At 33.2% G+C, this 13,767-nt stretch overlaps 1 protein-coding gene across 2 annotated transcripts in view; it reads left to right on the top strand.

Moving 5' to 3' along the window:
* Window positions 1-8,945: 8,945 nt before the first annotated feature.
* LOC100719234 (cytochrome c oxidase subunit 7B, mitochondrial) overlaps window positions 8,946-13,767 on the top strand; it is a 119,816-nt gene continuing 114,994 nt past the window's right edge. Inside the window, exon 1 of one of the 2 annotated variants that reach the window (XM_003471565.3) lies at window positions 8,946-9,024. The gene's annotated coding sequence lies outside the window, so the exon portion shown is untranslated. The remainder of the gene's footprint in view (window positions 9,025-13,767) is intronic. The other variant, XM_063240522.1, reaches the window with a different exon arrangement.

Raw genomic sequence — 13,767 nt, 5'->3', positions numbered from 1 at the left:
AAAGCTAACTCATGATGATAAAGTTCATTTGCTTTTTCACACAAAATATAGACATGGCATAGTGGAATCATTCAGGGCTTGGTTTCTCACTTTAGCATAGCAAGCATTTAAATTTCAATAAAATTTAATTAATGGTACTTATGTTTTAAAATAAATGTGTTGGAACTAATTGCAATCATTAAAGTATAAAACACTGTATCCTAATAGATTTTTTTCTATTTATTTTAAAGTAATAAGCATAAATATCTCTGGAATCTTTTGGTCAAGGTTCTCTTCTTTCAGTTCATATTCTTGCATTACATTATTCACCATATTGTGTTTGACATGATGCTTCACATTGGAAACCCTGCTGTTATCATGAATAGTTTAGTTTTCACTGACTTCAAAATGCCTGCATGCTGGTATCCTACAGATTGCAATTTTGAAAGTTTTAATGAATGGGAATATTTTTGATACATGAATGAATGAGGAAAAATTATTTAGGATACATATTAACTGATAGGACTTTGTAAAACTTTTTTACTTTGTGATTTTGATTCTTCAATGTGGTACTGTATGTGTCTCTCTGTGTGTGTGTGTGTGTATGTGTGTGTGTGTGCATGTGAGTATATTTCTGATGGGTCAAAGTAAGGAAAAGTTTTAAAAATAATAAACTATAGCAATTAATCTGTGACCCAATGCTACCTTGGAAGATCAAAGTAAGTTCATGAAGAACTGAATGAGATGAATATATAATAAAATATTTGGTCATAAGTGTTTTAATATTTAGGCTTACTGTTCAGCTGTTATTGTTTTGAAAAGACAGAGCATTTTGAACAACATCCCTATCTTTAATGCAACTTTTTGGTTTTGTGTTTTACTTCTTATAATATACCGGCAAATATTCTAAGTGCAAATTTCTGTAACAACTATTTTCTGAAGAAAAATTCAGACCTCTGATCATACTTCTTGAAAAAAGGGAATGTACCTGAGAGAAAAGCTAACTGCAGAACTATCTAGAATATACATACATATTTATATATATATATACATATATACACATGCTTATGTATACATATAGAGAATATATATGTCATATGTATGTACACATGCACAGTTTTCTGTATGAACACATATAGATTGTGATAGTCAACTAATTGTGTTAACTTGTGTAAGAAACACCCAACTCAATTGGCCCAGTGTAGTTCTGGGTGTGACTGAGGGGCTCATGTGAAGATTTGCTAGGATTTACTGGGCATAAGGGAGCAATCAGTGGGCTTGCTGCCTAAATGGTATTAAATGGAAACAATGGAGGAAGGTTCACTTCCTGTTTCTTTGGAAGAGCTCCAGTCTTCATTTTTACCTTGGCTGTCATTTCCTGGCCTCCAACGCACTCTTCACCTAGTGCAGACTTTCATCACTCCTGATTCGTACTAACACAGTCACTACCGTGAGCTCCAGGTCTTCTGCTGGATTGTTTAGATTACCAGCCTGTACACAGCTTTTTAACTCTGCCACGCCAGACTCTTTGGGCAGCCATTGTAAGCCAGTCTAGTAAATTCTAGTAATTTGTGTATCGTGCATTAAATGTTTCTCTAATAATCCTTGAGAATATACAGATAAAACACATAATATACACAATATTCTTTGGTTTACTTGCTGTGTAGTAAATTTCGTCTATGTTTATTGCACTCAGTCTGTTAAATGTGATTTCTTACCCTAGTAAGAGAATTTCTATTAAAATTAAAATATTGAAACTGTATATATTGCATTGTGTTTTTAGATGAATTTCTGAACATCTCTTTGATTACAAGATCCTATTTACAATTGGATTAAATAATTATTATAAAATACTTGCTGCTTATTTTCAGTGACAGTGATACAGAAGTATAGCTAATATAGCAGTTGGAAGTCAAAATTTAAAAAAATTTCACAAACTCAAACATTAATAGAGATGTGGGAAAGATACATTAATGGAAGACTTGGCAATATGATTTTTCAAACTAGATTAAATCAGTTTCTTAAAATCTACTAGTTACTTTGTTTTATTCTTCTGCTAATAATTCCTGCAACTCAAATTGTAATTGTCAAAGGTCAGTATTCTTTCTGACTAATTAGAAAACAAAACATGTTACTGGGTTTCTTGGTTATAAAAATAAATTCTGGTATGGTCCAGTAATTGTGAACTTGTTTACAATGTTACCTAATCTGTTTCATTATCTCTTACGCATTCTGATAATTAATCTCTCACAAGAAAAATTGGACTAAATTCTTGTGATTGTTTTCTAGCATGTTTTACTGATTTCAAATATACATCCATCATTTAAATTCATAAATGCTACCCGTTTATTTTATTCTGGAGAATGTAAAATAAGATCATTAAACATTGGTTGGATTATGTTCACATTTAAAAACTCTTCAGGGTAATATTCATCAAGTTGGCATTTTAGGCAAACAAATTCATGAGTCTGTATCATTAGCATTAAGAAAAATGGTAATCAGAGCTATCATTTATTAAGTAAGCCTGATATGTCTGCTTGTATAATAAGATTATTGTCAAAAAACTCCACATGCATTTGTCAGTTCAAACCCAGACTGATACATGTGTACTCTTAACAGAGGAATGTATGTGAATTGGCAGGTGACATCAGCATTCAAATTGCATTCCCATTTCTTTCCTGGGTCCCTCTATCTCTTACTCTCTTTCTAATGTAAATATTATATGCTACCAAAACTTATTCCTCCATAGTTTGTGGTGTTGCTATCTGTGCCACAATGGGAAAGAGAACAAAGTCTCTTCTCCTGCACACAAAAGGAAAAAGGTAAAAGCATTTTTCTATTTTTGTGCATTTTCAAATATGTACTTTTTTATGTCACACAATATGTAATGCTGTTCCATAAATGAAAACAATATAGTTTTCACTCATGACTAAGATAAGATCTAATGTTTCTTTCCGCTAAAAGAAAGAAATGTGAGGGACAAGCTCTTGCTCTTTATTTTGTAAAAGACAACATTGTGAATAGAATTATACCTTCTGGCTATTCTAAGAATAAACCATACATAGAACTGAAAATGCCCTTTAGAGATTGTGCTGACTGAATTATTCAAATATCTCCCTCAAAGAGCAGTTCTAAAATGCTGGCATTTGTTGTGAAAGTTAAATGATATGTAATCTATTTTCCATTACACAATTATTTTTGGCATTTCTGCTGAAATGGTGACCTTATTACGGGCTTCTTGGTCTCATCTCCAAACTCACCTATTCTATACAATAATTTTAGAGTATTTGCAAAGCACAATCCCGTTCATCTCATGATTGCCTTAGAGCTCTGTTGGCAACCTATCACCTGAGAAGATAGCCTATGAAATATTTTTCATTTCATTCAGAGCACAGTGCAATTCAAGCATAGGGTATCTTCATGGTCTCTCTTTTCCTCTTAACTCCTGTTAGGTAAGAGAATGGACCTGGAAAATAAAATTATTGACTTCATATACGTATTATGAGAAAACTTGGCCTCTTCTTCTAAAATCTCGTAAAAATTTTTGTCATTTAAATTATCCAATAGAATTGTAATTCCTTAGCAATGGTCACGTTTTGAGTTAAATATATTTAGACTATACAAGTCATTTTGAAATAAATATTCTTTGAAATGTAAAATGGAGTTGGTTTCGGGAATTTTAGAAATGCAACACTAACATTACACTGTCATCTATTGTAATCTTATTTTAGTAAGTTTATAATAGTGCGATTCATAGTAGGATTATATTGTGTCATGTTAACTCGTGCCAAACTCCCCTGAAAGTGGAAATAAAAAGTGAGTATCAAGTATCTAAGAGGGTGAAAAAGTAGTGAGGAGTATTGTGAATGGAGTTTCTCAGTGATTTTTAAAGTGGGCTGGTAGTAAAATAAAACTATCAAAAGCGTCACAATACTGTTTCACTACTTTTAGATGAGTTTCTAAATCCTGTATAAAGTTAAATTTGGCATGTGGAAAGTTAGATAATGGTGAAAATAGTTACATAATTTTGGATGTGTAAGTATGCTTATTTCTGAATCATTTTGCACAACAGCACAGGCATTTAGAATCCTATATCTGGGTCACAATAAAACTTGCTCATTTAATTACTTTTAGTTTGTGCGGCTGGTTTCATAGAAAAAATACAAAATTAAACCAGGTTTTCTCCTACCTGATGCCTGACTGAAAAGAAATAACTTTGTTAGAGTATAAATTGATTTTTTTGTCATTATGTAAAAATAATTTAAATACAGACTAGAAAGTATGGAAATTAAAAATAGAGGACAAAAACACTCAGAATGTAGGTTTATAAAAGCAAAATTAACATTTTTAATTTTTAATATGACTTGTTGTATGCTTTATATTGATATGCCTTTCATTTTAAGAATTTTAAGAACTCTTAGCTATAAACACTATAAGAACAGACCAGATGTTATTTGATATTTTATTTTACTATTAAGTTTTCAAAATTATGCTATGAACTACATAATTTATGTTGATAATATCGTAAGGTTGGGAGATCATATTCAAGTGATCCACCTTTTTTCTTTTTTGACATAGTAAATCTCTGAAGCTATAGGAATAACTGAACCATATTCATATAATAGATATTACATACTGTGGACTGAATTAATAATTTTTGAAGACTTTAAATCAATAGTCACGTGGTTTCTATTTAGGTGATATTTATGTGTTAGTAGTAGATTTTGTTTTAACATATATTACCAGGCCAGTGCACACAGTATTGTAAGTTGTGACATCTGTATAGGTAAGATAATTACGATAGTGTCTAACTGCCAACATTCAGGTTAGTAGCTCGGTTATCCAGTGGCTCTAGTCCAATGGTGGTGAGCCTGTGGCACACGTGCTGCAGCAGGCTGTTTTATCATTGAAAGCTCTAAAATGTTTGCATCACTGCTCTGGACTGTATCGCTTACCTGTTTGTGACTTTATGTGTTCTATTTAATCTTACTCCTGCTCAAGATTTTCAAAAGTGAAATAAGGCATCACTTAGCTCAGGAGTATTTTTTATTTTTTTAAATCAATTGATTCACTGAATATATTTTTGAAAAGTATCTGGCACAAAGTTTGAGGCTCAGTAAATGTTGAATATTATTGTGGTTATCTACTGGTGGATACTTAAGTTCCTCAAAATATGGAGGCTTAAAATAGCAATATGTTTTTATTCTTTATGCTGTGGGCCAACTTGGGCAATTCACACTTGGGGTCTTTTATGTAGTTGAAGTCAAATAGCAGCCAAACATTAAATCATAGGAATGATTTACTTAGTCACAGAATTATATCTAGGATGGGAGTATTCTGCTGGTACTTGTTGTTTGAGGATCTTTCTGTGTCCAGGTGGTTGCCTGGAGCTTTCTGATAACTTGGCAATATTAGATGTCAGATTTCTTAATGTGGTAACTGACTTTCTTACATAAGCATTCCAAGGGAAAAGACTTAGAAACAGCAAGTTTATTAATGCCCAGTGCACAAACCTGCATGGTGTTATGTCTGCCATATTGTATTAATCAAATTATTTATATAGTGCACTCCGTTTTAAGAAAAGGAAATATAAATCTCACCTTAGTGGGAGTGTCAAAGGATCACAGTCATCTTCAATCACCACAAATACTGACATCATTTGATAATCCATTTAGTGAATGACATCATTTATATATTCTTGGCCATTAAGACGCCACCATGGCGTCCAGATTCCTTGAGCCTAGGGTCTTCGTATTAAGGTATTTATAAATGCGATCTTTTTATAATTGACTTTATAATTACTACACAATTACAGCTTATGAAAAGCAGCCCAGGCTATTATTTTCCTTGACCTGCACTATCTGATGTGTGGCTATTTACTGAAACTACTTAAAAGTTACATCAATTCTAAATGAGCAGAGAAATGATTTATCCTGTAGTAAAACCCATAGCAGATACATGTCTCTACATTCATAACACATAAAACAAGACTGTGAGAGAACTGGGTCACAGATGTTTCTCTAAGCAGGATGTTAAAACTAGAGGTTATTCAGGTTCCAGTAAAAAGAATTACCAGAACACAAGGGTTTCTTTCTGACCCTCAGATGAATATAGCAGAGTATTTTAAATCAAAAGGACTCTGAGCTTTGGAACTGTGACAGTAACATATAATACCTTTCCTGCTGATATTATATATTGCTTTATACCTGTCCCTTTAAGGTGCCTGAATCCAGTCTTGAGAATGGGCCGGCAATTGAGCCAATTAAGTGGTTAATTGAAATGAGTACATTTGAAATTAGTTTTTGAGGTTCTATTTCAGCAAACACTTGATCTAAGTAATTGAAGATATCAGTTCTTTTAAATAAATGCAAACTTTTGGTTGCGAATACAAAAAATTGTCAGGAAGTGTGACGTAGAATCTCTTATAATAATACGTAAAATGTGTAAAAGGTTGAGGCTCCAGGGCAGTGTAGGCTGGCACCATAAATTCAATACATTTTATGAGTTCTACTATCACCAATTATTTTTAACTTAAACTTATTATTGACCAAGACATTTTATGAAAATTTCTTCCAAGTTATATTTATTTTATGCTTTTTTACTGGAATTACAGAGTTACAATCTGGTCAAAGATTCACAAAACAGTAATTCAAACATTAATTTCCAAGTAAGTTGTTTTATTTACTTAGATTTCTTTAAAATCATCAACTCTATGCATATAACACAAATGAACACTTCTCAAAATCCTCTTATCACTTATTCTTTTCTTTTTATTCCATAGTTACCTCTATATTTTTGCCTCCAAAAGTCACCGTAAACGTATCTTGAGACCATGTACCTGTCATCTTTTTTCCTATTCTGATTCCTTCTTAGTTCTCTAGTTTAGTTTCTACTTATATTCCATTACACAGAAAAGATCTAACTTTCTCACGGATAAAATGTTTTAGAAATTCCAAACCACTCCCTCCTCTATATAATATTTATGAGTGAGAACCAAATTGAGATTAAAAGAGGGAATAGTTTTTATTGTAGATATATATAGAGAAGAATTATTTAAAAAGAGAGGTAAGAATAGGGATGTTCTTTCTAATTCTAAGATTAAATTCTGAGAACAAAATAGGGAGAAAAACAAAACGTATGTTGAGACAAATTAGATGAGAATGGAACTGGTCAAAGGGGACTGTGTTCTATTCTCTATCTGGAGAGTTCTCAGAATATACAAAAGAATGTGTGTGTTATTTCCTGGCATCTTGTCCAATATAGTATTTCTCTCTGATTTTTAAAGTCTTGTAGTAAAACTATTATTTCTGTTTGAATTAAAATAAATCAATTGGGTCTTGTCTATTTGTCACATACTTCTGCTTCTAGTTTTTGCTATGTTTGCGTTTAGAAATATATGAAATGTGTGTAGTATCAAAATACTGATTTTAGTACTGGAGATTTAGTTCAGTGGTTTAAACACTTTTTGTTTAAACACTTAAGCACAAGGTCATGAGTTCCATCTCCAATAAACAAACTGATTTTAATACAAGATCAAACCTGACAACAATCATTTGTTTTCTTGATCCTTTTAGATCTAGTAGAAGCAAAGCTTTTTAAAAATTAAGTGTAACATGCAGCACACTTATAACAAAAATAAAACAAGGTGATCTGTGACACTAACAGTCCAGAGACTTACAAAAGATTAACCTTCTGGTTTTAGGCTGCAATGGTTAGTGTCTGATTCTATTCCCGTTTTAACCACATCCTTTTTATCCATTCCTTGGTTGATGAGCATTTAGCTTGTTTCTAAAATTTAGCTACTCTAAATATAATTTTAAATGAATTTTCTGTTCATCTTTTCTACTTTTCTATTGGTGTTGTGTTTCCAAATTGAATTATTTAAAATTCTTATATAGTGATGATTTTAGTCACATGTTATACTTGTTTCAAATACTTTTTATAGTTTGATAATTCCTTTTCCTTTGTTCTTTTGAAGTACATATTTATCTTAATTTTATGTAGTCGTATTTACATTTTTCCTTTGAAGTCTATGCACTTCATCATTTGGAAATATTGTTCTCACCAGAGCCATAAAAATCTATAAGATTTTTGGTGTTTTTTTTTTTTTTTTGATGAATTCAACTACACAGTGTTCGTGAAGTCAAATTATTGTTTTTTTGTGGTACTATCTACTTTGGATTTTCTTAACTAGTTAGCTGAAAAATAAGAACATAAATATTGTATATATTAAAGTTTACCATGTGATGTTTCAATGTGTATATTCATTGCATAATGTTTAAATCAGGTCAAAAACATCTATTTCCTTCAATATAAAAAGTTCAGAAATATTATCTTCTGGCTTTTTAAAATATACAGTTATTATCATTATTTGTTGCTTCAGTACAATGCAAGAACTTCTTACTTCCAACTGCCTTTTTAAGAACTAGAACTTCTTCTTCCTAAGTTAATATATTACCCATTGATCAACCTATCTACATCCTTCTCTTGTTCCTACGATCTCCAGCCTCTAGTAATCACCATTCTACCCTTAACATTCAGGAGATGAACTTTTTTATATTCTACATGTGTGTGAGATCATATAGCTCTGTTCTTTCTGTGTCTGGCTTTTCTCACTGAATATTATGATTTCCAGTTCTACCTATATTGCTGCAAATGACAGAATTTCATTTTTTCTGGGAGCTGATTAGTAGTCCCCTGATGTGTATATATTGTGATATACAAAAATCCATAATCTGTGAAAATGTATCCCATGATGTGTATATTCCATGTATATATACTATGTATTATTTTGGGATGAAGAATACTGAAATGCAATCTTCATTAGGATTGGTGAAGGGCACTGGAGTGAATCTTCTGTTCTTCTAGTGGAGGTGGCAATCAGTGATCTGATTGGTCACTTTGGAAGGTGAGAATCCCGCCGCTTCCTATTCCCCCGCCCACAGGAAGTGCCTGTGGCATTCCTGGCTTCCGGTCTGCAGATCTGACAGCGCTCACGTTTTCTGCTGCGCCATTTTCTTTGGGCTGCTTCCTGTGGCGACGTGGGTAAGTCTGTGTAACTGAGGGCTTCGGTTTCAGTAAGTTCCAAGGGGTTACTTTGGTTCTCTCGCTGATTCGCTGATTATTTTTCTTGTTGAGTCTTCTCTTTCATTTCTTCGCAAAGGAGATGGGAAAAGAGAGACGTTATGTTTTGTTCCTTGCTCGCACTCCAGCATCTAGGACATAAGAGTGAAGATAGAGAAGGAAATGAGTCCTGGCTTTTGTTTTGCTCAGTTTTGTTTCTGTTCAGTACCAGTAGTTGCCCTCCTGGTATCCTGGCTTTCTTACCCAGTGTTTCACTAAAATTCCCAGGCGGAGCCTGGCTTTAGGATCAGTATTCCTGCCTCTCCTTCGCAGAGCACTGGGATCACCAGGACTTGGTGGCTGTGGGTGTGCAGCGGTCCCTAAAGTTTGGCCAAACTGGCCAGCTCGCTGACCAGTGTTCAGTGCAGTAGACTGTAGCGATGATGATTTTTTTCCTTCCACAGTAGAATGACAGTTTTTATATAAGCAAATATCCTTTTCTTAGAGACAGATATCCATCCCTTGGCTGTAAAAAAAAAAAAAAAAAAAAAAAAGGCAAGCAACCTTTGAGAGGCCCACAAGCAGAATCTGACAGAGTGACTTAAACAGTGCATTAACTGGGTTCTAATCAAATGACCGCTGCTTCTTAGCCTTGAAATCTGAAGGTAGAAAAACAATTTTTTAAAGTATCCTTTTTGAGTCAAAGCTGTGGTCATAGAGTCTCTTTGAATGCCAGCTTTTAGGGGTCAAAGTATTTCTGCTATATGTCCAGCAATACTTGCAGGAGCTATTTATAATGCTGTTTATATTGTTTTGACTTCCTTTCTGAGTCAGGAGAAGTAAATGTAGAAAGACAAATCATAGATTTGTTTCTGGGAGACAGCATGGAAGTTTTAAAAGTTGTCCCAAGATGGCACAGCAAAACAGTTATGTAATCCAAGCATTTAGGTAGACTGAGGCATAAGGATTGCAAGTTCAAGTCATGTCTGGACAACTAGGTGAAACTCTGACTTTCATAAATAAAAAGGATTGGGGACATATCTCAGGGGCATTATAAAACACACAAAGCTTCAAAAAGCAAACCATAAATGAAAAGTTACTTCTAATCTCAAATTGGCTTTGACTTTGATAATTGCATAAACTGTGACAATAACTTTGATCCTTGAGCTTAAAACTGACTCCAGTTCTGGGAGGTACATAGGATTGTCATATCAGGAAAATGAATACCAATTTAAAAAGATTGGATACTGTCTTGTTAAAATATGTATCTTCATAATTGAGAATGAGATATAACTCAAAATTATTGTAAAAACTAAGGAAGTGAAAAAAACAGGATTGAAATGTTTTGGTTTTAGTAATTTTAGATATTAGAGAGTTTATGGAAGGAAGAAAAGAATAAAATAAAGTTGCAGAAATTTTTTTAAGGACAAAACACTGACAGAAGATGAGCTCTGAAGTTGAAGTAGACATCTGTAAGGAGGAAACAGAAACTGAAACAGCTAATACTGTATAGCAGAGTATTGGGAAGAAAGAAATACTGGTTACTAAATGAAATAAATTGAAATAAGGGCCTGATTCTAAAGTAACCAGTGAGCAAGAGATGAAATTGCAAATGAAATGACTTTCAAAGAAAGTCAGGAAGTAAATTCATTGAGAAGTCAAAAAGAATATTATAAAGGCAGTTAAAATTGCATTTTAAATATTGAAGACAAAGATCTGTAGATTACACAAAGTAATTTTTAGGTAATATAGCCATTGTCGTGTTTGAATATAGGTATGGTTTGTGGTTTGAAGAAATGTTTCTAGGATTTAAGGATCAAGATAAGACTCAGCAAGATCAGTTATAATTCAAGACTCTAGGTAAGAAAGTAAGTTGAAACTGAATGAGCTAGATGTCTGATGGGAGAAAAGTTTTTTCATGGAATTCTGGATCTCACAGAGGTGGAGGGAAAAAATTTGTTTAAACAGTAGATACTTAGAGTAAACTCAAAATTCAGCCATTTCATTGTTGATAAAGATGACTCTGGAGTTTAAGAAACAGCAATATGTTTAAAAACAAACAAAAACTAAGGTGTAGAGAAAAATAACAAGAAAGGCAAATATTCAAGAAAGACATTGCATTAGTAACAGGTATTTGGAAAACGTCAAAGAAATAAGCAATCCAAGCAGTTAAAAACTCAACTTTTTAGGCAGAGTAAATAGTTACAAATTTTAACTGATTCAAATAATATAGAGAAAGTTGGAAGAAAAAAAGTGAAGCATATGTATTGCTAAAGAAAAATAATGTAGGAAAAAAATGCTGGTCTGTACAATTCAGGGATAAAAGACAATGCCTGAAGGAGCAGTGCAAGTGGAAGAATTAGTTCTTGCTGGTCACCGAGGGGCCCTGGCTCTTGAAAGCAATTGTGGTTTCAGTTCATCTGTTGAGAATGATTTTCCAGCTGAAACAAACGGGATGAAATAGAACCACTCCCAGGTCTCACCAGTTTAGCAAGCCTATAACAATAAGCAGTAGAAAAAAACACTGTAGTTTAGGACTGGAAATAGCTGCCTACTGGAGATAGTAGGTTGTGTTTTGTAAGACGTACATTCCCAGTAGTGAAAGAATACTAGAAACTGGAATCTCAAAGTGAACAGAAATGAAGATGTTTTAAAAACATGTTTTAGAGGAAGCAAATGTCCCTTAGGTAAAACCTGGTGATAGTGATTGTAAACTTTTATGCTCCTGTGAAAGGCAGAAAATTCATTCATAGTGGTATCAAGTGTACTAAGTTCATTTTTCTTGCAGATATGATAAATCCATAGGGTTAATAGTAACATATTGATAGGAATGTGCTGGGTAAACTGACAAGCATCCTAGGAGGCTGAAACCAAGAATATTTCCATGTTCTCTTCTTCCTTTAGAGGTCATTCAACTCTTGTTTCCAAGAAGACTTTGTTCTTAGAGCTAATGTTTATTAGATTTGGGAGTGGGTTTTATTTAAATTTCATGGGTATAGAGCCAATTTTATAGTTTGTGTTCTTTTACTATTGATTTTGAATTTACGGTAACATAGTTAAAAATACGGGTTTATCAAACCACATTTTGTTCATGTGTCTACTCCTGCAAACTTTATTTAGTTGTTTGTGGGGGAAACAACTTTATATATTTCTTAAGTGCATATTATTCAGTGTGCCTTATTTTATAAAAGTTAATTCATTTATATTGCTTATCAACACTTTGAAATGCAAAGTCCTATTGTTTATATTTTAAAGATAGACTCATAATGGTTGCTTTTCATTGTTGCTAAAATAAAATATCCGACCCCCACAACTTAAAGAAGGAAGGGTTTATTTTGGCTTATAGTAGTAGAGATTTCAGTTCATATTCAGTTGGTTCCAAGTCAGGGTGGCATGGTAGAGGGCCACTGCAGGGGAGAAATATTTCATGGCATGGCAAGCAAAAGGCAGTGGCAGCAAGAAGTAGGCTTACCTTCTTTCTGACCCTTTGTATTTCATGAAGGCTACAATCCTATTGAGTGGTGCCCCACATACTACGGGTAGGGCTTCTTTTATTAACCCCCTGTATCCTGGTATCAAACCCTTAATTGACATTTATACATCCAAACTGAGCTACCTTTGAAACTTATCTAGAAGTGCATGGGGTTTTGGGTTAGGGGACATCTAGATACATGCCATAACAAGTCTCAGAAAGATTTTAGCTTGTGGCAGAAACAGACCTAAGCAATCTAGCTCCAGACTCTGAACTTCTGATGTTTTCTTTTATTTGGAGAATCCATTGTTTAACACATCTAGCCTTTCAGTATAGTTTTTACCTGAGTAATTACAGGACTTATATATGATTGTTAAGTTTAGGAAAAAACTCCTGAAATGACTTTCTTTTCCTTTTCTTAGGATTTAGTTGTTCTCAGGAATTTCTCTAATTTCCCATTTTATAGGTGTTAACTCTTATAACCTAATTATATCCTATAAACCCCTTCTCCTGATGCCATCACCGTTGGTTTGGGTTGTCAACATTTTAGAGAGGTGAAGACAATAATAATATTTGTCTTTTTTATTATGGATTTGAGATGTTCTATCTTGGTGACAGATTTATTAATAGTGGAACACTTCCTACCCCTTCTATCCCTGTTCCAGTTCTTACATTTGTGGTGACACAGTGAAAGCCAAGTCAGTTGTTCTACTGAAGTATTCAAACATTTATATGTAAGGAATGAGAAACAAGTAAACAATATCACTTTCCATTATTAAGGGTCAAGGAAGCAGATACCTTTTCTTTCTGAAACAGTTTCCTTGAAAAGATAGTAAATCTAATTTTCAACTACAGCACTTTGGCATATAAATAGGATCACAGGATTCATATAGCCCTGTGGGTCTCAGATCTAAAGATGTCTCTACATTCTAAGTGTCACTGATGCTTAAAATGTAAATATCTCAGAATTATTTCTTTGGTAATTTGATCTAGACCTCAGGTACCTCTTCCAGTATATAAATTTTTGGTTTGGGGAACAAGAAGTTTAAAATTGGGTCAGAACTCTGAGCTTCAATTATTAGGGAAACAGTTATCAATTAAATTCTCAAGCTAGATGTGAATGTTTTTATAAGAAATAAAAGATTCTTTAATTTGATAGTGAATATAATTCTCCTTTTTATACTACATGTGAATATATGTTATAGGCTTAGGCTTTTCTTCTAATAGGACCACAGAAATCCATGTATTTACAT

Source organism: Cavia porcellus, unplaced genomic scaffold (genome assembly GCF_034190915.1).
Source record: "Cavia porcellus strain 051 isolate PalLab524CR breed Dunkin Hartley unplaced genomic scaffold, mCavPor4.1 scaffold_30, whole genome shotgun sequence".
Taxonomy (NCBI): Eukaryota; Metazoa; Chordata; class Mammalia; order Rodentia; family Caviidae; genus Cavia; species Cavia porcellus.
This window is presented reverse-complemented; position numbering and strand designations above follow the sequence as displayed.